General features: G+C 41.0%; 1 long non-coding RNA gene across 1 annotated transcript; it reads right to left on the bottom strand.

Moving 5' to 3' along the window:
• Positions 1–384: 384 nt before the first annotated feature.
• Positions 385–24583, bottom strand: LOC128311365 (uncharacterized). Its single transcript, XR_008289768.1, has 4 exons — positions 24532–24583; positions 16095–16158; positions 8187–8575; positions 385–636 (listed from the first exon to the last, which is right to left on the bottom strand). It is a non-coding gene; the product is annotated as an uncharacterized LOC128311365 (long non-coding RNA).
• Positions 24584–24983: the final 400 nt, after the last annotated feature.

The following is a 24983-nucleotide window of genomic DNA, read 5'->3' as shown; positions in this document are numbered from 1 at the left end:
TTGGAGGAAACAGAAGCAATTAGATATCCCCCTGCTTTCAGAGCAGGGGAAGGAAAAAAGGTGTCAAACATAGTTTTTCAATTTGGTCTCTTGATCATTTCATTCTCGCTACATCTTAAAATCCAAATATACATACGCCCCGAGTGCCCCACTCACTGGCCTCTCAGCTGCTCCTTTGACTGTTTCTCCTTTATCCTTTGAAAGTTTCACGGATTTTGAATGATGTGTGGAAAGACTTAAAAATACCTGAAAAATGCAAGTTGTATCTTTAAAAACAAAGTGCATTGCTACTGTATGTAAAATACATATGTGTACATACACATGGTAAGTAGAGAGGAAAAGAACCTTAAAGAGCACTTGTACTATAGAAAATACTTGCCACTCTTTGCCCAGGTTTTCAAGTCACTTTTTGGAAGCTGCTTCACAGCGTGAGTCCCTTCAAGAGCCCAGTGGGGAGGAGGCGTATACCCATGGTGCCAGTAGATGCATATCCTGGTCAGGTGTCTGAATCTGAACCAAGTGACACTGAAGCCAGCACAGTAAGGAACTGATCTGGGTGGGAGAAGACAGGTCTGTTCTCTGGTGCCTGGAGCAACGGGGTGTGGGTGGGTCCAGTATTGGCAGGGGCCACGATACCTGTTGGGACACCCAGAGGGCAGGGGCAGTGAGGTTCTCACCCTGTGATCCTGTGGTAGGACTTAGGCTGTGGTCCTGGCTGCTGTGAGATTCCCTTGTGTCTGCCTGTTTCTCAGGCTTGTTCCTCAGACTCCCCATTGTTTCCGTGGGCTCCCCAGTGGACTCCCTAATTCAGTAAATTCTTTTTCTACTTAAGCAAAGAAGGTTTTTGTTCCTTGCCGCTTAGTTGTTTTTTTTTTTAATGTTGTTGTTTTGTTTTTTTAATGTTTATTTTACTTTTGAGAGACACAGAAACAGAGACAGAGCACAAGCAGGGGAGGGGCAGAGAGAGGGAGACATAGGATCCGAAGCAGGTTCCAGGCTCTGAGCTGTCAGCACAGAGCCTGACACGGGGCTCAAACTCACGAACAGGGGAATCATGACCTGAGCCGAAGTCGGATGCTTAATTGACAGAGCCATCCAGTTGCCCCTTGCCTGCAACTTAGAATCCAGACAAGCACTCTCATAATTCCTTTACTCAGAAGTGACCTCCATTAATATTTTAACTGATGGCACTCTGGCCTTTCTTCTGTATCTATAATGTTTCATTTTGCCATGGTGAGTGCAGAGCTGTCGACACCTGGCTCGGAGAGCAGCAAGAGAGGCTTACCTTCTGCCTTCAGTGTGCATACGGGGGGGGGGGGGGGGGGGGGCGGGGTGTGTGTCCCACTTTTTTCAGAGGTACTTAGGCATACTTATAATTTTCCTTAGCTTCTAGCAAAGGTGACTGATGGTATGAAAATCTGCAGAAAAGGCAGTAGGGCACCTGAGGCATGTGATATTTGTCTCTAGTAATCATGGGAATAGTTATGATTTCATTTCTGAGTGCCTACTATTCATCAGCTTCTTTACACTAACTCCTCACAATGTTCCATGAGGTAGACATTGTCGTTACTCCCATTTCACAGATGAGTAAACCGAGGCTTAGAAATATTAAATAACTTATCTTAAGTTCACTAAGCAGGAAGGGACAGCTCCAGAATTTATACCCATGTTGGCTGACCTCAGAGATGTCTTTACTAACTAAATCACAAGTCTGACCCCAGGTACAGCTGCTTGGGTTGTTTGCATGCTGGCTTGTCTCCACTGCCCACGATTGGCTAGTTAGTATGGGAGTGTTTGCTATAATCCTGCTCTGTGTGGGGCACTGTTTTAATTCTAATAATGAAGGCATACTCCTTTAATTCAAGGTTCAATCATAAAAGTAATATGCCTTTAGAGAGTGTATTATGGTTTACACAGCATTTTAATATGGATCATCTCACTTAATGTTGTGAAATGACTAGAGAATAATTACAAAGAATAATGCCAAAATGTGCAAAGTAACCTGGAGCTTAGAGAAAAAGAGAAGATAGGAGGTAAGGTTAATGAGGGTGAGCTTCTGAGGGAAAATGGGTTTTTAGAAATTTCTTGAAGGTAATTCTGGTGCTTGATGGTGAAAGAGAGGTAGAGGGAATTCACTGTTGGCAGGTCTGTACTGAGTTTTAAAATCTGAGGTGACTGCTGGACTTGGCATTCCCTGGTTCTGTTAAATGGCCTTGTATGCAAGGACTGGTTCAACAGGAGGGCTGAGTGGATGTGCTTCATAAAAATCCATCAGAGCCATGATGTACCATCATCCTTTGAATCTATAAAATGGCCCTTCCATGAGGTCTTATCACTGGTTGATGCTGAGCCCATAATGGACACAACAGTGTTGTCTTTGTCCTCAAGGTGTCTTCTGTTGGGGAGAAACAGATACACTTGAAATAACTGGGGGTCTTGTACTGTTCTGGCTCTGAGGCAGACTTCGTGGAGGAAGTGTGATAAAGAACACTTTCTGGTGCCCAGGGCAACGAAACCTCCCTGGAAAGACACATGTTCTAGCAAACTTGGGCCTTTAAGGTCAGTTATGATAGGCTTCCTTGGATGTATGTAAACAGAATGTGAGACAAGGTTGAAAATGTTGCCAGAGAGCTTAACGCATCGGTAATTTTAAGAAGTACAGTCCAAGGGTTATTGGCTTGCATCAGAATGAAGGAATTTCATCCTAAAACAGAGAAGGCAAAATGCTGGCCTTGTCCTTTGTCTTTTTTCTCTTTTTCCCTCTAAATTGCTTTCTTTCCCTCCAAATGATTAAACCTGAGTAACTTGCAGGTGGCTGCAAGGGTAACAAGATTTCCCTCCCTCCTTTTTCTTAATGAGCTTGTATTCTCTCCATAAACATATTTGAAGGTTGCTCTTTCTCCTCTTCGAGATTTGAACCAAGATGAAAGGAGACCAGTGTGGCAGAAGGTGCATGTGGGTAGGTGGTGAAGGGAGCTGGCTTCAAAGGGCTGACCTCGGAGGGTGAGTCATGATGCTCTTCACTTGCCCTGCCAGCGGTTTCCTCCCCTGGTGACAAGTCAGCCAAGAAGCACAAAGCCATTTGGAGGATCGAGCCAGTCACCAAATCTGAGTATGTAGTTTGAATTGGACACAAACTAAGACATTCTCCAGGGAATACTTGATGATGATGATGATGATGATTTTGTCAATAACTTGCCAGGGTTGTGCAAATTAAATATGAAGATGTTGGCTCTGGAGCCTTTGATGGATCTGTGTAGAAGGGGGTGTTGTGCTGAGGCCAATTCCCCGGTGAATGGCTCTGCATGGCAAAAATGTGTCTTTCCCAATCAGTTTCCCCTGCAGCCCTCTGGGCCCCACAGTTGGTGAACCAGGAGGTGCTGCTCGTTAGAAGGGAAACAGTCACGGGAGAAGGAATTTACTTTGTGTTCCTTGTTAAGGTGCAATGTCTGTTTTGCCTTAGTGACTGTCCTATGTCCTGTGGCTTTCTCTGCAGGAACTAGAGGCCAGAAATGGTGCTGGCAACCAGAGTGTTCTTCCCTGAGCTGCCTTACTAGCAGGCAGGTGAAGGCTCCACAAACTTCACTGCCCAAAGGGAAGCTCCCCCCAGGAAGAAAGTGCTGCCCATGGCCCCAGCTTCAGAACAGAGAAGGTGGGACACATGGCAACCAGATTTCAGGTATTCGTCGAGAAGAAGAAAGGAGCTGTTATTCTCCATTTCCTCTGGGAGCCTGCTAAGGCACAGGCCTAAGAGTTGAATGTAAGAGCTGGTTCTGAAACAGTGACTTCCCAGGTCTACCTCAGCATTGGACTTGAGGACCAATAAGGAAATGTTCCCGTGGTGGCGACTACTCCTCTGTGCCTTGCCCAGTCTTTGAGGACCAACTCCTGTCACCCACGCACTCTACACGATTCTTCTCCTCCTCTGAGATCACACAGCTCTGTGAGAATCACTCAAATGACAAACGTCTTGTGTGGCAATATATTATTTGTCTATTTCCCCTTCCCTTCAAAATTGGGAGTCCCTTGCTGAGACACAGCAAGATCTAGCAATGCGGTTACCAAAGTCTATCACTGTGATTTTTGTTATATCCGACTACTGCCCAAAGTATCAAATACTTGATATTTTTATTTTGGCGTTCTTTGCTTACGGATTTGTTGTTGTTTTGAATGCTCCTATTTTTAAATTTAGTAATAACATAAAGTAAAATGAACTGATCCTAAGTGTACTGCTCAATGAATTTATTTATTTATTTATTTATTTATTTATTTATTTATTTATTTATTTCACTCTATAACCTCTAGCCAAGCTAAGATATACAGCATTTAAATGTCTCTTTAAGGGGCACCTGGGTGGCGCAGTCGGTTAAGCGTCCGACTTCAGCCAGGTCACGATTTCGCGGTCCGTGAGTTCGAGCCCCGTGTCAGGCTCTGGGCTGATGGCTCAGGGCCTGCAGCCTGTTTCCGATTCTGTGTCTCCCTCTCTCTCTGCCCCTCCCCCGTTCATGCTCTGTCTCTCTCTGTCCCAAAAATAAATAAACGTTGAAAAAAAAATATCTCTTTAAAAAGATAACTTGATATCTCCACTAACAATATCTTCAAAAGCATGGTTTGATGTGCTAGTTCAAGTTTCTCTAACACACACTATAAATTACTATAAATTATAAATGCTTCTATTTCATCTAAAACCATCTTGTATAGTAGTAGGTGTGATTGTATCATTCATTTAACCCATCCATTTGGTGTTTATGGAGTATGTGCTATGTGTACAGAGAGTCAGGCATACAGCAGCAAATAAAACAGACCAAAATCCCTGTTCTTGTTAAGTTCCAGTCGAGGAAAGTGATGGAGAACAAAATGAGTAAGTAAAAATATATAGACTGTCAGATGGTGACAAGACTTTGGAGCAGAATAAGGCAGGAGACGGGGACAGGAAATGCAGGGTTTGGCTAGGGGGAGTAGTTCTGAATACTTAGGTAAGGTGGTCAGACAGGGCCTAGGATTTGAGCAAAGACTTGAAAATACAGGGAAAAGGCCCTATGGGGAGATCAGATTTCCAGGTAGAGGTAACAGCAAGTGCATAGACCCAGGGGTAGCAGATTGATGGGATGCAACGAAGCTAATGTTCCACTCTTGGGAGTACCAGAGTGGCTAAAGCAGGGCCATAGCAGTCTGGCACACACAGGTTCTTATCACACCTCTGCTACCCTCTTCAGTGTCTTTGGGCAAGTTAATCTCTCAATAACGCAGTCTTCAACTGGAGTAAGAAAAATTCCCTTTTGTAGTTGTGTGCTTATATAGTATGTGTATGTTAGGGAAAATGTATGTGACACAACTAGTTTAGTATCCTCTCTGTATCAGGGGCTTGGAAAATTATAGCTGTTATTGTGCTCAGTAAGCACCTAATAAACATACAATGATTTATATGGTGGCTACAGTGCTTTGATCTTCCAAATTATCATGCCTTTTGCTTTTTATTCACATTATAATAGTTAATGAATAATACGTGTCTTGTGAAGCACTGTGCTACACAAATTTCAAGTGAAGTATGACTTGGTCTTTGGCTTTCAGAAAAGTTTAATCCAGTTTTGGGTAAGAAGAAGAAGAAAGAGGATAGATATCAATACTGTTTGCAAATTATCCAGGTTGTCTTTTAGGTAAATGGAAGGGGTTTCATTTCCCTGGCCCTTTGAAGTTAGGTGCTCATGTGACTTGCTTTGCCCATGAAATGTGCATGCTAGTGATGTATATTAAGTCTTGGGCAAAGCTTAAAGCACCAGTGCATAATTTTCCCCCAAACAGGTTTTGAGATGGGGTCTCTAACAGCCTGAGTCCCTGGGTGATTAGAGGAAGCTAAGCTTCCCTACCAACCTACATTGGAAATGCAGCATGAGCAAGAAATAAACCTGTGTCAAACCACTGAGATTGGCAATCATTTGTTACTGAAGTTAAAAGTGCCCTATCCTGACAGCAAATGTATGTAAAATAATCAGAGCACACAATCTAGGGTTGATGTCATATCATTATAATAGTGGTAAAAATATAATAAAATCAGAATAACATTCTAGGATAAGAGAGATGAAAAGAGATAGATGTATCATAACTGTGTTCACAAAGAGTTGAAAAAGGCCAAATATATTGTAGCTTGATGAAAAAATGTTTTTCAACCAACATGTACATTTACTGAACTGCCATTTATGTTTGATGTTTGATCCACTAAAAGTCTGTGGCAATATTTCAGAAAATTACAAGTTGATCCGAAAACATATATAATATTCTAGAATACATCTTTTCTGTTTCTTGAACTTCACTAGCATGTTCTTTCAATGATTTTATAAATTAGTACTTATGTTTCAGTTGCACTCCAAAAAGGAATAGAGTGGTTTAAGAAAGCATTGATACAGGAAGACTAAAAACTGTTACCAGAGTAGAATACATACATGCTGTGTTTTACTAATAAAAAGAAGTTCTGAGATAATGTCTATCTAAAATAGAAAGTACCATTTGCTTTCAAAATTTGGTACTACCCCAGTTCAGGATCCAAGTGTCATATCTTCTCCAAACAAACATGAACTTAAATTTTTTTTAATGTTTATTTATTTTTGAGAGAGAGAGAGAGAAGAGAGAGAGACAGAGCACTAGCAGGGGAGGGGCAGAGAGAGAGAGGGAGACACAGAATCTGAAGTAGGCTTCAGGCTCTGAGCTGTCAGCACAGAGCCCCATGCGGGGCTAAACACGAACTTAAGAAGCAACCCATGGACTACTGATTCATGCCTCAGTGAAAATTCATTTGCCCCTCCATTACTAAGCTCTTTGTTACTAGTAAGTTTCATTCATTCTATCACTCATTTTAAACACCTTTCTTTCCTTGGCTCATTCTGTCATCACAGGCTATGGAAGAGGGATACAATGCTAATCTTAACTAGGGGGCTAATGATATCCGTCTAGAGAATTTTCATCTTATGGCGTTCATTCCAAACAGGGACACAAGGAGACTGTTTTCTCATGGTGCTTCTATTCTTTCAGACCTGAATGAAACTGCTCAAATCTGTGCTTCTCTAAATACAGAGAATAATAGTTGTAAAGAGTGAGGGGTGGCAGACAGGAAATCCCACCTTACAAAGACAAAATAATGTTAAGGAATTTATTTTCAACTTTCCAAAAAAAACCAAAAAACAAAAACAAGAAAACAAAACCCCCACAAAATTCCCTTCAAAAGCTACACCTGATTTTTAAAAGTGTAAGGTTTTTATAGACTATTACTTTAAATTCAGAACACCCAAAATAATCTAAACACGGTACCAAATTAATCTTAGAGCACATTTCAATTTATTCCCCCTTTAAGCTTCAATAAAATTTCTTTTTTTTTTTTTAACGTTTATTTTTGAGACAGAGAGAGCCAAGTGGGGAAGGGACAGACAAAGAGGGAGACAGAGGATCCAAAGCAGGCTCCGCATTGACAGCAAAGAGCCCGATGTGGGGCTCAAACCCACGAACTGTGAGATCATGACCGGAGCCTAAGTCAGACACTTAACCGACTGAACCACCCAGGCACCCCAATAATATTTCTGTTTTTGGTTGGATTTAGCCAAGTAAGTGTTGATGTCTTCCCTCTCTCAAATAATCTTTCTTCCCCCTCATTGAATTGCTAGCAGGTGAGAATTTTTTTTCACTCTCATTCACTGATGGTCTTTTTATATATTTTTTTATCTCTTCTCTTTTCACACTGCCCCCATCTGCTATCCTTTTATGTGCTTTGAAGCTCCATACCAAAACCTTTTTGATTCAAAGATGAAATCTGTTTTGATCAGAGAACACTAATGGAGAAGACCCCAACAATGAGGTTCCCTAAATTGGAAAAGTCAAGGAAAAGAGGGTGGGGTAAACCAGGCAGAGTAAATAGGCTCTGGAGAGCAGGGATTTTGATCTCCATTCTGGCTGTATTTGGAGACAGCCCAACTCAGGGAGCAGTCCTGCTGTCCATTTTCCCAACGGGCCTCTTTTCCACTGTTCAGACCACAGTTGCCCCGCCTTACCCTGCAAAGGGAGGCTGCTACTGCTGCCTGTGTTGTGCCCATACTCCTTTGCTTCTCTCTACCCACTGATTCCTTTAATCCCTGAGAATTCAGATCCCTCCTCCACATCTCTTGCTTCTCAGATCCCACCCTGACCACAGCCTTGCTTACCCTGGGCTCAGAGTTGGGAAGTGCAGCCCTTGTTTTCTCGTGTCAACTTTTTAAAGCCTCTTTCTGGTGTTGGAAACACACCTTGCTTAGGTGCAGCTGTTTTTAGTAAGGGTCTCAGGACTGATGGCAGTTGATTCATAAAGTATAAATGGACTTGGTGACTCTTGAGGAGGCCCCTGTGCCGCTGGTGCTGGAGGCAGAGTGCAGAGAAGGCAGTGAGCAATGGGAAACACCTTGGCTGTGCTGGTGGGCTTCAGATCCACTTGGGGTCTGGTCTTGTCCACCCTGACCATAACCTTCTGCCCTCTTTCTTCTCTTTGGACTGTTAAGGAGTCTTTTGGTGGAGTTCCTTTGTTCAGAGTAATGATTTCCAAGTGGCTAAAAAAGAACTGAAAAAAGAACAAACCAACAAAACAAATTTGTGAATCTCCTGAAAATTTCTCCCACGCTTATGAAATGACTAACTGAAATGTGAATAAAATCTGTTTGTTCAGAAAATCAGGAATGCATCTATCATCTTGCATTTTAACATTTAAACTCCTCTGTACGCATTTCATGCTTGGTTTTTTTGTTTTTGTTTTTGTTTTCTTTTAGTAGCAAAACTGTAGGTAAACCAGGGACTGGCTCAGCTATGAAACTGTGGAATGCTCTGAAACGGCCGGGTGAAGCGCTCTTCCGGGGGCCCATTTAACCGTGGGTAGGGCCCAGGTTAACTGAAGTTGGGGAAAATGGAAATGTTGACATTTCTTTAAACAATAAAAATTACAAGTGATTGCCAAAGTGCCATGAGCTGACATTTATGGAGATTGTTCGCCGATTATATATATGAAATATCATAAGTAATTAGCTCGTGGCAATTACCTGCCCCTCATTATTTTGCTTTTAGAATATTTTTAAAGCTTAGGTTACTAAAATTTCAAATAATCCTGGGCTGTGCTGTCATGGGTCTTTATCCAAATGAATCGTGGTCTCTTGTAAACAGTCCTATGATCTGATTTCCATTGGGACAGGAGTTGTAAAAGGCCAGGGATTTTCGATGGATTTACACATATACTGTTTCAGTTAAGTTACCAAGGTTGACTTTACAGCCCTTTTCCTTGGAGTCTTAAATGCACTTGCCACCCAGTCTCTTCCTACCACATTGGAGGGAATGGGTGATGAGATTAAAAGGGCTCAAGGTGGGGGCCGGAGGAGTCTGCCTCCATGAAATTTCCAACTGGAAATCCTTCTGCAGTTGGTGGTCTCAGTTAACTAGCTTGGTGGCATTTATTGCTAGAAAGCTGACTCTTAAAGATACTTCAACATGGAGGCAGGCATTGGAGCATTTTTCTCTTGGAAAGCTTCGTTCTACTGATACCCTTTTGCAAGGAAGAGATGCTTGGGAAGAAAGTTGGCAATTGTAATCTGAATGTGCATGAAGCCACTGAAGCAGGGCAGGCCAGATCCTCCAACTTGGCTTCTCCCTGCTTCCCAAACACAAGAGAAGATGGGCTGGCTTTCTTAAGATTTGCTCAGCTCAGGCTGGAATCATTACAAACAAATATTAATGGCACTCCATTACTGGCTACATTTTCAATGAAGTTTAAATAGTCTGAGTTATGATGATTAGCGAGAAATGCACGGATAATAAAGGTAAATGAGATTCATATTTAATCCCCAACTCTAAACGACTGGTTTGATTGTCTCATTCACTTGGCAAACAATTTCGTTTCTAAATGTTATTTAAGCCACAGATACAATTTCTTTAACACAGCAGAAAGGAGGAGATTAAACTATGAGATGGAAGCAGCACTTACCTTAGGCTGATTAATAGGCTCAGGCTGGTCCTCTGCCGCCATGCTTAAAAGCATCAAGACATGCTTTGCTATCCCAGCCTATATATATCGATACTAACTGGGTGCCAGGAAAACCACTCTGATTAGTCATGCTAAACCACCACTCAAGTGATGTGCACGCCATGGACAAGTCATAAATTTGGGAACTCTCAGGAGCAGCACCCCCTTCCCCGAGGAGGTATGAAGGGGTTCGGTTCACTGGAAGTTCTCTTATCCTTAACTTGGCATTCTCTCCTTAACCTACTGGATGTCTGGCTCAAATCATAGAGCAACATAGAAATCTGGAATTTCATCCACGTGGTCTGATGAGGCCAACGACTCAGACTAAATAAACCACCTTTGCACTGATAGCAGAAAGGGAGATGAAGGCTGGGAGCTTCTACATTTATCTTAAGCTTTACTGAAGTTTTATTGAAGTCACAGACTACTGGGACCATGACTTACTGTTTAAAGTCAGAAAGTTTGACAATGGTTTTCTAGAAATGGTATGAACACTATGAGGTCTAATTCCTATCTTAAGGGAACTTCTAAATAATCTCATTTGTATTTACTGAGGCATACCCTTCAAAGGACTATAGGAAGAAAATGCCTTTTGAAAATTTTCCTTGGAGCTTGCCTTTCCATTTAGCTTCTAATCTTTAAAGTAGAACAAGCAAGTGAGCTCGCTTTTTCAATCTCCCCACCCCCTCTCCTGTTTCTTTCCATGAAATTTTCCCATCAAGAGTGTCTTTTTCTCCCACTTGGCATCTCTGAGAACAAAACGTCAACTCTGAGTAACTGTGACGTGCAGATAGAGCTTTGAACTTGCTCCGAGTATGGGAAACTGGGAGAACTATAAAGTATTCCCCAACGCCATGCTCAAAAACGACAACATTCTTTAAAACTCCGCATGAAATTCAATCTAATTCTTCCTTTCTCCGATTACAGGATCCTTGGTGTAAAATATTACATTTTTTAGCAACAGTGCAAAGTTAATCTATCATAGTGCACCTCCAGGTGAGATTTATTACCGATTGCTTTCTAAAAATGGTGTGCTCTCCCTGCATATGTGGGCCATATTCATCTTATTATTATCCAGTTGAAAAATCCCCAGCATACGCAACGCCTGAGAAGTAAGAGTGGGCAAGCCCACAGAATATGACACTTATGCTAATCTGCGCCCTGCTGTGGAAAAACATACACAAGGATTCCATTACCACATTCATTAGGCTGCAGCACACTCCATCCTGAATAGGGATTATGAACCACAATAGACTGAAAGCAGTGGATTGAGCCCACTTAGCCAAATTGCTCTGACATTGGCCAAATATGCTGGCACCGGGAAGATCATCAGCTCAGACTTTGCAGAGGATGTTACTCATTGAAAGTTTGTCCTTCCCTGTGACTGTCACACCACTCAGTTCATGGCATATGCCGTTAGTTCAGATGGTGAAAGCTGGCACCCGCAATGTATTTATGATTGGAGCCTGGAAGGACTGTTTGAAAGGTGTTACCCAGCTCTTTCTAAGCACCTGTTGCACGGTGCCTCTGACCCTCCCCACCCACACTCCCTTCCTGATTACATTCAGAGAATGAGTTGTGTGGTGATAAAACTGTATAGCTAGAAAAGAATCAGAATCAGATGAAAATGCCAGTTCAGCACTCAGCTTGCCCACATCTCCTTTCTCTGGTTTTCTGGGCTACCGGATATAGTAGCCACCTATCAGCCTGATCTTTTTGCAGTGGCAAGGATATTTGCCACTGGTGAGCTAAAAATATTTTAAATAATGTCAGAAATAATAAAGAAGACAAGTTACTGCTCAGGAGATGTTATGGAATCTGGCTATGCAGGCAGAGGGGAAAGATGTAAATCACGCCCATGTATTTCATTAAGAAGACAATAATGAAAACCTCCTGGGTGAAACAGGTTGTCGGACTCAGGTTCTAGGGAACTGTGGTCTAGGCTTTTCCTTTTCAGTGTTCAGTGTTTCAGTGTTTCAGACTTCAGCAGGAGGTTAAGAGTAGTCGTACCCAACACTTGATTTATATCACTGATGTGTTTCTGAAAAGGTGCAGATAAATCAAATCTTATTTTTGTAAACTGAATATCATACATGCTCCAGGAAGCTTCTTTTGGCCAAAGTAACTCTGCGCTGAATCCTTATGTGTGTGTAAAGTGAAGGATGGAATCTTATGCCTGAAATGCAAATAATCACGGTTGCGTTTATCATCCATCTGTTAAGTTCCAAGTTCACCATACTGGGCTTTCCAAAAGTGGAGTACCAGAAGCATCAAATAGAAACGAGGAGGGCACTTGAAAAGGGGACTGCTGAACTGACCACAGCTTTTAATTTTTTCCCCGCTTGAGAAAATGGAAATGTCAGAGAATGGCAGGCCTCGTTTTTCTTTGCATGCTTAGGTTGCGTCATGTGTTTTGGAAAGGCACAACTAACCTCTTGAGTTTTCTGAACATAAACCCCATCAATACCGGCTTACGATGCCCATAAATCCAGGGTGGGAAATACGGATGGCACCCAGGCGCCCTGCCTGCTTCCATGCCCAGAGCCTGTCGCTGTTGAGAGGCCGCCGTTCTCCCGCTGCTGCTCCCATCTTGCAAGTCTGTCCTGCACTTGGCTCTGAAAGCAGCTCTCAAACTGAAGCAGACACATGGGGACAGTGGAAAGGAGCTCTGGGAGGGGAGAGGCTCTGGATTTTTCTCTTCCACGTGATGCTCCACAGCCCCGCTTTTCCAGACCATCCTCTTAATGGGAGTCCTGCCCTGTACCTTCCAGCTCCCTGAGATACCGGGACGCATCAAACAGGTTGAAGGAGGCTCTGTTTTCTTGCCAGGGGAACATGGCCCTTTGCACCGCGATTGTAATACAATCTTTCCTCTCTGGGGCTGCGAATGCTACAGTGCAAAACCGTGTTTGAAAACCTCTTTTATCATTCACCGTCTCCAGACTGAAATCATTTTTGACAACCTCTGCAGAAAACAAGCAGCTTTCTGGCTACTGGCGAGTCGATTAAAGGGAGGAAACACATGTTCACTGTCAGACGAAGCCCCTGGAGAAAGCACTGACAACCTTTTAACCCCCTTTCCCAGGGAAAGGGCCCAAATGTTTCTCTGGAACAAAATCACCACATTGTCTTAAGCATCCTTTCATTTCATGTATCTTTTTATTTCTTCCTAAGGCAAGACATGTAAAAATAATAATCCTCAGCACCTCTGTTTTTATTTTGGACGTTAACAGATTTGTTTTATACCCTACTCAGGAAGACAGGGAAAAGAGCATCATCAATGAATATCTTTTATGAACTAACCCCTCCATTTTTTTTTCACCGTCTGACCACAGTTCAAATACCAACACACCAATGAGTTCACTCACCTCGTAGAGTGATTCCTCAGACCCAGCCAAGAAGCCACAGGAGTGAAATTTTTGGAACAGTAGGAAGGCCCGACTAGCCGACATTATTAACAAGCTGAGCAGTAAGACTGGGCTGTGGAAACTTTTGCGCATCTCAAGATCCGGACCTTACATTACTTATGCACATGTTGTCAAGCAGACACATTCCCATATACGGCATGAGAAGCAAGTGGGGTGGGAGATGAAAGGGTTATATAAAACTGAACATGAGTGTCAGGTGTGTGGGTTTGTTTCTTAAAAAAAAAAAAAAAAAGGAATAATTGTTTTTAAAATGCCAGCCTTGTAATCATCACAATTACAAAAATATCTAGCACTCAGTTCCTTAACCTATAACCTTAGTATTTTTTACATCAGTATCACTGGCCCTGGTGGTTTGGTCTATTACGAGAAAATGATCCACCTCACCCCCTCTCTCCCCGAGACTGCATATTTGCTTTTAGGAGCCTAAAGGCAGGGTGGAGAGTTGGAGTGGGGGGTGGGGGGTGGAGGGGAGGGGACAAACTTTAAAGTTGCTGTCTGGCTGGCTGGGAGAGGAGGCCTTGTGGGAACTGCCTAGAGCAGAGGTTGTCTCAAATGAAAGACAGGCAAAGAACAGCTCCACCCATGTGAATTGGTACTTGGGGGCTTGAGTCTGCCATATTCTACCAGCCCTCTTTTTTGTTTGTTTGTTTTTTGTTTTTATTGCTTGCAAATGGATTTTTATTTTTTTATTGAGGTGAAATCTGCATAATATGAAATTAACATTTTAGAGTCAACAATTCACAACGTTGTGTAACTACCACCTCTACCTGGTTCCAAAACGTTTTCATCACCCCAGAATAAAACTTTGTTTCCATTAAGCAGTTAATGCTCATTTCCTCCTCTCCCCAGTCTCTGGCAAGGACCAATCCACTTTCTACTTCTATGGATTCACTTATTTTGGATACGTCCTATAAATAGACTCATACACCATGTAACCGTTTGTGTCTGGCTTTTTTCATTTGGTATAATGTTTTTTTGAGGTTCATCGACATTGTAGCTTGTATCAGTATTTCATTTCTTTTTATAGTTGAATTAATATTCCATTGTATGCATATACCATAATACATTTATCCCTTCATCTGTTATGAACATTTGGGTTGGCTATTGTGAATAGTGTTGCTATCAACATTCATACACAAGTACTTGTTTGAGAACAAATTGAAAATCGGTGTATTCAGTTCGCTGGGGGATATACCTAAGAGTAGAATGGCTAGGCCACTATGATAATTCTGTTTCACTTTTGGACGAACTGCCCTACTGTTTTCCATAATGGCTGAACCATCTTATATTCCCACAGGCAGTGCACAGTTGCTCTTTTTTATTTTCTTTTTTATTACAACCATCCTAGAGAGTGTGAATCTCAGTGTGGTTTGATTTGCATCTTCCTAACGACTAATGATGTTGGAACATCCTTTCATGTGCTTGTTGGCCATTTGTATATCTTCTCTGGAGAAAGATATATTCAAGTGCTTTGCCCATTTTTGAATAGAATTGCTTGTCTTTTTGTTGTTGGGTTCTAAGAGTTATATGTACTTTTACATTCTGGATACTGGACCCTTATCAGATACATGATATACACGTATTTTCTTGCATATGGTTTTCTTTCCACTTTCTTGATATCTTTTGATACACAAAATTCTTAATATTGAATAAGTCCAATCTATTTTTGCTCCTGCTTTGGAGGTGTCATAAGAATCCACTGACTTATCCAACATCATTAAAATTTATCTCTATGATTTCCTCTATGGGTTTGATAATTTTAGCTCTTCTATTGAGATTTTTGACGCCTTTTGAGTTAAATTTTGTATATGATTTGAGGTAGGGGTCCAGCTTCATTTTATGGCATGTGGATATCTAGCTGTCCCAGCACTCTTTGTTGAAAATTCTAGTTCCCTATTGAATGGTTTGGCACTCTTGTTGAAAAATCAACTGGCCACAGATGCACAGAATCTCAATTCTATCCCATTGGTCTATATGTCTATCTTTGTGCCAGTACCACACTTTTTTGACCACCGTAGCTTTATAATAGGTTTTGAAATGGCAAAGTGTGAGTCCTTCAACTTTCTACTTGCCCCCTTGATGAGTATATCATAATGAGCCTATAATTCAGGCCCAGACCTTTCACTGGCTTCTCTATTTCCTGGCAGAGACTTTAGACCTAAAACTTGGATACATCTCCAAACACATTATCTTTATTATATCATTAAAAATGCCCTGACCCTCTAAAATTTTACAACTAACCACTATTTCCTTACTAGCAATACTTCTTGTGTTCTAATTCTAAAGTGGTATTTATCAAGAAGTAGCTTGATTTTGAGAGCAGTTGGCTTTCTGTTATTTGAAAAATACACGCTCCAATTTTTTTCTATCACCACATTCAGGTTGCTTCCCTGAATAGCTTCAAAGAAACATTACAGTGTTGGGCACTAGGAGCTTGCAAAGATTCTGAGGGCTGTTTGGAGAATGAACTATGTTGTAATACAACCTTCTGCTTTGCCTACGGTCAGACAAATTGGGTATATCTCAGTTTCTATGCTGAGCTTAATAAAAGGTTCCTGGCTATATGTCACAACAAGTCCTGTAGGAAATGTGACATACATATGCCTCTGTGTTCTGGATCTCCACTTGACTTTGCACAGACATACCTGAAGGGGGTCTTGGCTTTATTTCTGTCAGGTCTTTGTGTCTCCAGACTTCACATACTCCCACCTAGAAAGGCAATGAGGACCAACATTTCATCTCTCATATGTTGATGATGTATGAAATTACTCATAAATATATATAGCATCTTACATAGTAAAAAATCAGCCTTAAAATACAGGTGTAAAACACTACTTGAGAGAAGTAGTATGTTGGCTTTCAGAGAAAAACAGAATAACTTTGACCACTACATAGAACATTCCAGGAGGAAGTAATGTTACATCATCCAACCCTTGGTGTTGTTTGGAGAAAAGAGGCCCAGGGAGCTGGTCTATCTGGCTAAGAGACAATGTTCTCAATGAGACACCGATCAAACAAAAAGATGTAAGTTCAGAGGGAGCACTGAAGAATTCAAATGCCTACAATGAGATGGCTGATCTAAACCTTAGTAGAGGTTTGCCTGGGAAAAGCTGTGTGTGGTGAAGGGGAGACTCTCCAACTGTGAGCACAGGGCCAGTACATTGGAAGATTCAGACCCACTTTCCAAACTCAGCAATGCTGAGTGAGGGATGGGTAGCTGGTGCTTCTTTTGATTCTTTTCAGAAAAACCACCTAGGAAGTCAAGTTTGATACGGTGGCAAAGGTTGGAAGGAAGACCAAAGTGATAGGGAGGCCTTTCTGATGACATGCTTGGTCTTCTGGTGAACTTAAGTCTTCTCCCTAGCTTACTGAAAAATAAGATGCCTTTTTATGATAACAGTGGCCATTTGTTAAGTATTTACTCTATGCTTAAAATTGTGGTTGGCTCTTTATAGGTATTACAAAAACTAGGATGGTATATTAATGCACATCCTGCAGGTGAGAAAACTAAGGCACAAAGAGGTTAAGACCATTGCTCAAGAAAGCACAGCTGATATGTGGCAGAGCCATTTGGGGGACTAATATAATACATGCTGATTATAGAAAAAAATGGAAAATGGAGAAAAAGTATAAAGATGAAAATAAAAATCAACCATAATACCACACCCATAAGTAACCCAATTATCTCTTTTGACCAACATAGACTTATTTTGAGCTCCAAAATGTCTAAGCAGTAGCAAGCCATTGTGTGTGGCAGTCTCACTGTAATGCCTGTGAGTCTGTTGTTTTGTTCTTTTTTGACTGTTCTCATTTTTTTCTGTTCCCAAGATTTCTTTTTTCCTTCTGCATTTCCTACCCCTCACTCATAGTTCTTCTCTGTATATCACCTCTTTAAAGTGGAAATTAGGAGGAGGGTTCCCAGTGGGTGGCAGGAGAGGCATTCTACTTCTTCCCTCCAGAGTGCTCCTTGTGACAGTCCCCTTGCTTCCCACCCTGGTTGGTCTATCAGCAAAGGACATGGAGGTTGCATGAGATGAACTGACAGGGCTGTGCATGCACGTTTACGAGCAACAGGCGGTGGAAGTAAGCACAGCCAAACCATCTTTCATCCATGGCACATATTATTGATTTTTCTCTAATTAAAACAGTCACAACAGTCATTGTTGTCATGCCCACATTTCTCATCTTTTATATTTTAAATAGGAACCAGCTTGCTTGGTAAAAACCCAGCAATCCTCTTTCTTTCATCCCTCTCACTTCCTCCCAGTTGAAAGCCATCTCTTCTTAAGGGGTCTTTTTGGGTCTTTGGCACTTTTACGATATGAAGATCTCTACTCTTGACAGATCTTTAGGCTGTAGGCTTCCTCAACAAAGGAAAGACTGAATTGTGGGCCCTGGCACTGAACCCCCTTCCTAGTCACTATAACTGGGAGCTTGAGGCATCTGTTTCTGGGATTCCTTCTGGTTGACTGTCATTCGTGTTAACAGCTGGACTTGCAATCTGGGAGATTTCTTCATCAGCAGGACTGCCTCAGGCTCTGCCCCATCATCCACCCTGTCCCCTGGTGGCTCAAAGAGAGCCAGAGGCAATGGGGGGAGGGCAGAGAGTGGAACAGTTGGTCTCCAGCTCCTTTGGGGGAATAAATGGCCCTGGGTGGGGACTCAGGAAAGGCATGTGACCTCAGATCTTTAAATGAGACTGGAAATGATGGACATCTGGAGCTCTGGGTTGGGCACCAGTGACAGAAATGTTACAAAGAAATGAATTTCCTGTTTGATGCATAAACAAATAGGAAGCGTCCCTGAGGAATGGATTTATCTGCTTGTAAAAGCTTCTTGGTGGTTTGGCAGAGTGGAAAGCATACCAAGAGCAGAGCCTCCGGCGTCTGCCATAAACTGACTTTGTGCCTTAGACAAACACTAAAAATTTCTGGTTTTAAGTTTTCTTCTCTGTGAAGGAACAAGATACACCTGTGGGCAGTTTTTAGTATTCCATGGAGTACTTGGAAGACAGACGAAAGAAAGTGAGAAAACAGAGGGCCTTGGATCCTATACTCCTATAATCTGTAACAATTTTTTGCATAACTTCTTAGCCCTGGATATGTATTGGTGAATAAGAGAGATAACATCCACGACTTTAAGGAATTTACATCCTAGTGCGGGAGACAGAAAATAGACAAATAAATATATAATGTAATGTCAGGAGGTAGTAAGTGATACCTAGAAAAAGAGAACTGTTTCTAAGATTGATTGTCTCTAAGAGTTGGGTATTTGGAGCTATCTCTGGGGCATGTAGAGCTTAGAGCACATCATATTATGTGTCCCTTATTTCCATACTACCACCCAGAAGACCTTCTTATAAATCAAAGACAGGCTTGAAAGCAAACCTGCGGTGTATGAAGATCACACACAGGACAAGCACATAAAATTAGAAGAGGGGAACTAGTCCATCTGCTTTGCCTTGGGGACCAGAGGAAAAGGAGAGAGAGTGATCTCAGGCTGAAGTTAGAAGAACTTCAAGTGATAGCATATAATGGCTCTCCTTTTTGCTAAGGACTGTCTTTCTGAGCCACTGCCTTATATGGGATCCCCAGTGTTTGAAGCCTGAGGCGACTGCCCATATTCCATGATTGTTTATCATAAGAAGGTTAGATTCGCATGTTTCAATAGCTCAGATCAGATCCCGGAATTTGAGTAGAAATAACTAGGCAACATGCATTGAAGATTGAAGGTGCCTTTAATTCATCTTTTCCAATCTTCATTTTTCAGCTGAAGACCCTGAAGGGCACAGAAGTTGGAGAAGTAAAGCCAAGACTGTAGAGATGCTTAGCCATGTCAGAGCTGGGCCACTCCAGGCCTGGGCTGCTGAGATTATCCACACCACTCAGCTATGGTCCTGGCTATTGGCTTACATATCGGTTACACAAATAGTTAGAATCAAAGTATTTTCCTAGCTGACTGGTCTACTTAATTATCCGACAAAAATCAGTGGCCGTTCATCCAGGCTTGGATCTCTAATACCCTTTTAATTTAATTCTCATTGGTTATTCTCATCTGGGCTGTTTGTTCCTCTTTATGATAGAATCTAAATTATACATTCAGACCCATCTCATGAGTAGGACAGGGATCTGAGGCAAAGCAGAATGACTTGGCACTCACCTGGTACAATTGGACAATAAAGATTTTCCATTTAAATGATGCAGATAGAAAAAAAATGCCTCTGGATGAATCAGACACAACAGACAGCCATGATTTCACCTCTTCAGTTTATGGAGTTGAACACTTTAAATATGCAAAACAAGCCCTATTGAGATAATCTGTGCTTGGGTGGCTCCCAATTCTCTAACTGAAAAGAAGGGATATGGATCTGCAGGAGGAAGTGAAGACCTACTGTAAGAGATTATATGGACTGCTGGGTTTAAATTCAGAAAATAATCCCCTATATGTAGATGATGCTTTATGGTTTAGAAACACTTTATGATCACTTCAGTCTTCAGAAGAACATGAGGATATTTCTAGGGTATAAGTGGCACATAGAAGTGCAATAAACATTGATCATAAATACAAGAGGCATGTATCAGAGGCTGAAGCCTACAGTAACATTTTTACTTTTGGAAAAGACCTCTAAACCATTTAGTTAAACCACTCCAGCCCTAGCAGTAACAATGATTATTTTACAATATCTCTGAGAACTGTAGATATCTAGTCTGTACATGAGTATCTTAGAGATGGTTGCTTTGAATCTCATAAAACAGTTTATTCTATCTATCTATCTATCTATCTATCTATCTATCTATCTATCTATCTTTCTATCTATCTATCTAATTATTTTAATTTACATCCAAATTAGTTAGCATATAGTGCAATAATGATTTCAGAAGTAGCATCCAGTGATTCATCACCTACATACAACACCCAGTGCTCATCCCAACAACTGCCCTCCTCAATGCCCCTTGCCCATTTAGCCCATCCATCCACCCAACACCCCATCAGCAACCATCAGTTTTTTCTCTGTATTTAAGAATTTCTTATGTTTTGGGATGCCTGGGTGGCTCAGTTGATTAAGCCTCAGACTTTGGCTCAGGTCATGATCTCATGGTCAGCGAGTTCAAGCCCCGCATCAGGCTTTGTGCTGACCGCTCACAGCCTGGAGCCTGCTTCAAATTCTGTGCCTCCCTCTCTCTCTGTCCCTCCCCTGCTCATGCTCTGTCTCTCTCTGTCAAAAATGAATAAACATTAAAAAAGTCTCTTATGTTTTATTCCCCTCCCTGTTTTTTTATTATTTTTGCTTCCTTCCCTTATGTTCATCTGTTTTGTATCTTAAATTCCACATATGAGTGAAGTCATATGATATTTGTCTTTGACTACTTTTGCTTAGCATAATACACTCTAGTTCCAATCACATTGTTGCAAATGACCAGATTTCATTCTTTTTGATTGCCGAGCAATATTCTATTGTGTGTGTGTGTGTATGTGTGTGTGTGTGTGTGTATATACACATATATGTGTGTGTGTATATATATATACACACACACATATACATACACTACATCTTCTTTATCCATTCATCCATCGATGGACATCTGGGCTCTTTCCATACTTTGGCTATTGTTGCTAGTGCTTCTATAAACATTGGGGTGCATATGTCCCTTCTAAACAGCATACCTGTATCCCTTGGATAAATACCTAGTAGTGCAAATTTCCGGGTTGTAGGGTAGTTCTATTTTTAATTTTTTGAGGAACCTCCATACTGTTTTCCAGAGTGGTTGCACAAGCTTGCATTCCCACCAGCAATGCAAAAGAGATCCTCCTTCTCTGCATCCTCACCAACATCTGTTGTTGCCTGAGATGTTAATATTAGCCATTCTGACAGGTGTAAGGTGGTATCTCATTGTGGTTTTTATTTGTATTTCCCTGATGATGAGTGATGTTGAACATTTTTTTTCATGTGTCGGTTGGCCATCTGGATGTCTTCTTTGGAGAAGTGACTATTCATGTCTCTTGCCCATTTCTTCACTGGATTATTTGCTTTTTGGGTGTTGAGTTTGATAAGTTCTTTATAGGTTTTAGATACTAACCCTTTATCTGATATGTCATTTGCAAATATCTTCTACCATTCCATCAGATGCCTTTTAGTTTTGCTGACTGTTTCCTTTGCCATGCAGAAGCTTTCAATTTGATGAGGTCCCAATAGTTCATTTTTGCTTTTGTTCCCCTTGCCTCCAGATACATGTTTACGAAGTTGCTGTGGCCAAGATCAAAGAGATTTTTGCCTGCTCTCTCTCTAGGACTTTGATGACTTCCTGTTTTACATTGAGGTCTTTCATTCATTTTGAGTTCATTTTTTTGTATGGTGTAAGAAAGTGGTCCAGATTCATTGTTCTTCATGTTGCTCGCTATGCAGTTTTCCCAGCACCATTTGCTGAAGTGACTGTGTTTATTCCATTTGATAGTCTTTCCTGCTTTGTCAAAGATTAGTTGGCCATACGTTTGTGAGTCCATTTCTGGGTTCTCTATTCTGTTCCATTGATCTGTGTGTCTGTTTTTGGGCTAGTACCATACTGTCTTGATGATTACAGCTTTGTAATACAGCTTGAAGTCTGGAATTGTGATGCCTCCAGACTTGGTATTCTTTTTCAGAATTGCTTTGGCTATTTGGGGCCTTTTCTGGTTCCATCAAATTTGGTAGGGAATGTTCATCAGAGAAATTGGTCTATAGTTCTCCTATTTAGTGGGGTCTTTGTCTTGTTTTGGAATCAAGGTAATGCTGACGTCATAGAATGAGTTTGGAACCTTTCCTCCCATTTTCATTTTTTGAAACAGCTTCAAAAGAGTAGGTGTTAACTCTTGTTTAAATGTTTGGCAGAATTCCCCTGGAAGGCCATCTGGCCCTGGACTCTTTTTAGGAGATTTTTGATTACTAATTCAATTTCTTTACTGGTTATGGGTCTGTTCAAATTTTCTATTTCTTCTTGTTTCAGTTTGATAGTGTATACATTTCTAGGAATTTGTCCATTTCTTCCAGATTGCCTAATTTTTTGACATATAATTGTTCATAATTTTCTCTTATTATTGTTTGTATTTCTGCAGTGTTGGTTGTGATCTCTCCTCTTTCATTCTTGATTTTATTTATTTGGGTCCTTTCCTTCTTTTTGATCAATCTGCCTAGGGGTTTATCAATTTTGCTAATTCTTACAAAGAACCAGCTCCTGGTTTCATTGAACTGTTCTGGTGTTGTTTTTTTTTTATTTCGATATCATTGATTCCTGCTCTAATCTTTATTATTTCCCATCTTCTGCTGGCTTTGGGTTTTATTTGCTCTTCTTTCTCCCGCTCTTTAAGCTGTAAGGTTAGGTTGTGTATCTGAGATCTTTCTTCTTTCTTTAGGAAGGCATGGATTGCTATGTACTTCCCTCTTATAACTGCCTTTGCTGCATCTCAGAGGTTTTGGGCTGTCATGTTATTATTTTCATTGGCTTCCATGAAATTTTTAATTTCCTCTTTAATTTCTTGGTTAACCCATTCATTCTTTAGTAGGATGTTCTTTAATCTCAAAGTATTTTCTGTCTTTCCAAATTTTTTCTTGTTATTGATTTTGAGTTTCACAGTGTTGTGGTCTGAAAATATGAACAGTATGATATTGATTGTTTTGTACTTGTTGAGGGCTGATTTGTGTTCCAGTATGTGATCTACTGTGAACGATGTTCCATGTATAACAGTTTATTCCATTTAAAAAATAGTTCAAATTGTTATATTAAAACAAAATGTGAGTTCAAATCTATGTCTTCATGGCTTTTAACCATTGGTCCTGACTCAGGGATTGGGTGTTACACAGGGTAATATTACACAGGTAATAGTTACCACTTCACAAATGTTTACTATGCCCCAAGTCTTACAAACTTTACTTTCAATTGTCATGACCCCTCTAAAGATAAATATTATCTTCCAGTTTAAACAAACAAACAAACAAATAAATAGATAACCAGGGAGATTAAATTAAGTGTGAAAAGACACATAATTAGTGGCAAAGCTAGCATTTGAACCCAAATCTGTTTTGCCCTGCTAGAACACACTGCCCAAGTTAAGTCTAATCCTTTTATATGGTGTTGCTCTCCAATATTTGAAGAGGATTTCTGGAATCTTGTCAACATCTCTATCTTAAGTTGGATAAGTATCTCAAGTACACCCTTTGTTTGGTGTACATTGTTTTTTTGTTTTTGGGTGGTTTTTTTTTTTTTTTTGGTGGGTAATCAGAAAAATGCACACATGCACCTAGCTATAAAATAGACACCTTACTTAGTTTATGTCTGTGTACTCCAGATTAATAACCCATGACTATTCCTCCAATCATTCTTCAGCAATGTGGGTTGCTGCCATGGTCAGTGGTACTCCAAAGCTGTCCTAGTTTGCCACTGTCCCTCATTTTGTGTGGTTCCCGGAACTGACTGTCGTGCTCTAGGACTCTAGTTCAGCCCACTGTATGGGAAAGAATTCCAAATCAGCACCACTGCTGCTGTTCCACATCCTGCTCTCATGAGCTCACCAAAGCTAAATGGTCTGAGTAAGGCCATCTACAATTCATTGTTCCCTATAAGACTCAGCCTTTGATCCCAGCTCCAGGGATTTTTCCTCCAAGGAGATGAAGTTCACACCTGGGTAATAGGGCTCCTTCTCAAGTCATATCCAGAGTTGTGTAGAAATTTTCTTTGAACACAGTAAAAATTGTTTTGCTTTATACACTTCCCTGACACCGCAGGAGACAGATGTTTGTGGGAAACAAGGCCCACATGGAGTCTCTTTTCAGTAAGTAGGTCTACCAGGTATGGAAGAATGTTTCTACTTAATCTAACTACCTCTGTTCCCTCAAGAAAGACCTTGTAGGCTTCTGTACTTTTTCACACCACATACATGAGAGAAATGCTTAAGAGAGTAGGGGTAGCCTTAAAAAGACTGTAGCATGATCTCTCCACACAACTTAATTAATTTTTGATTTCCATAAAATAAACCCCAAATTTTGCAATAAATTCTGAAGGCTAGGATCCTATCTCTTTTGTATGGCCAAATTTTCTTGGGTTGTCTTACCTTTAGATGGATCCCACTGAGATGATTTTGCTCACCTCTGTGCTTCTTACCTGGATAGGGGAGAGGAAAGGAGGATCAACAAGGAGTTGGAGGCCATGTTTAATTCACAGATAAAACAGTGCTGTTGGGTCTCATTCAAGGACTCAGTTTACGTAGATGTCACTTCCTCTTTCTTGAAACTTCCTTTGTTTGACTTCCAATACAACACTTTCTCTTGATTTTCCTTCTACCTCACTATTTTTTTCTTTCTTACTTTCCCTTGTTAGTTTTTCCTGTTATTCCCAAACTTCTGTTTGGAGTGCCCCAGGATTTAGTCCTTGGTTTTCTCCTCTCTCTATACTTACTCCCTTGGTAATTTACTCCAGTCTACTGGTTTTAAAGACTTTGTATGTTCAGGTGACTTCAAAATTACATCTTAAGTCCAGACCCCTCAAACTTCAGACATGTATACC

The sequence above is a fragment of the Acinonyx jubatus genome, chromosome A3 (genome assembly GCF_027475565.1).
Source record: "Acinonyx jubatus isolate Ajub_Pintada_27869175 chromosome A3, VMU_Ajub_asm_v1.0, whole genome shotgun sequence".
NCBI classification, from domain to species: domain Eukaryota; kingdom Metazoa; phylum Chordata; class Mammalia; order Carnivora; family Felidae; genus Acinonyx; species Acinonyx jubatus.
This window is presented reverse-complemented; position numbering and strand designations above follow the sequence as displayed.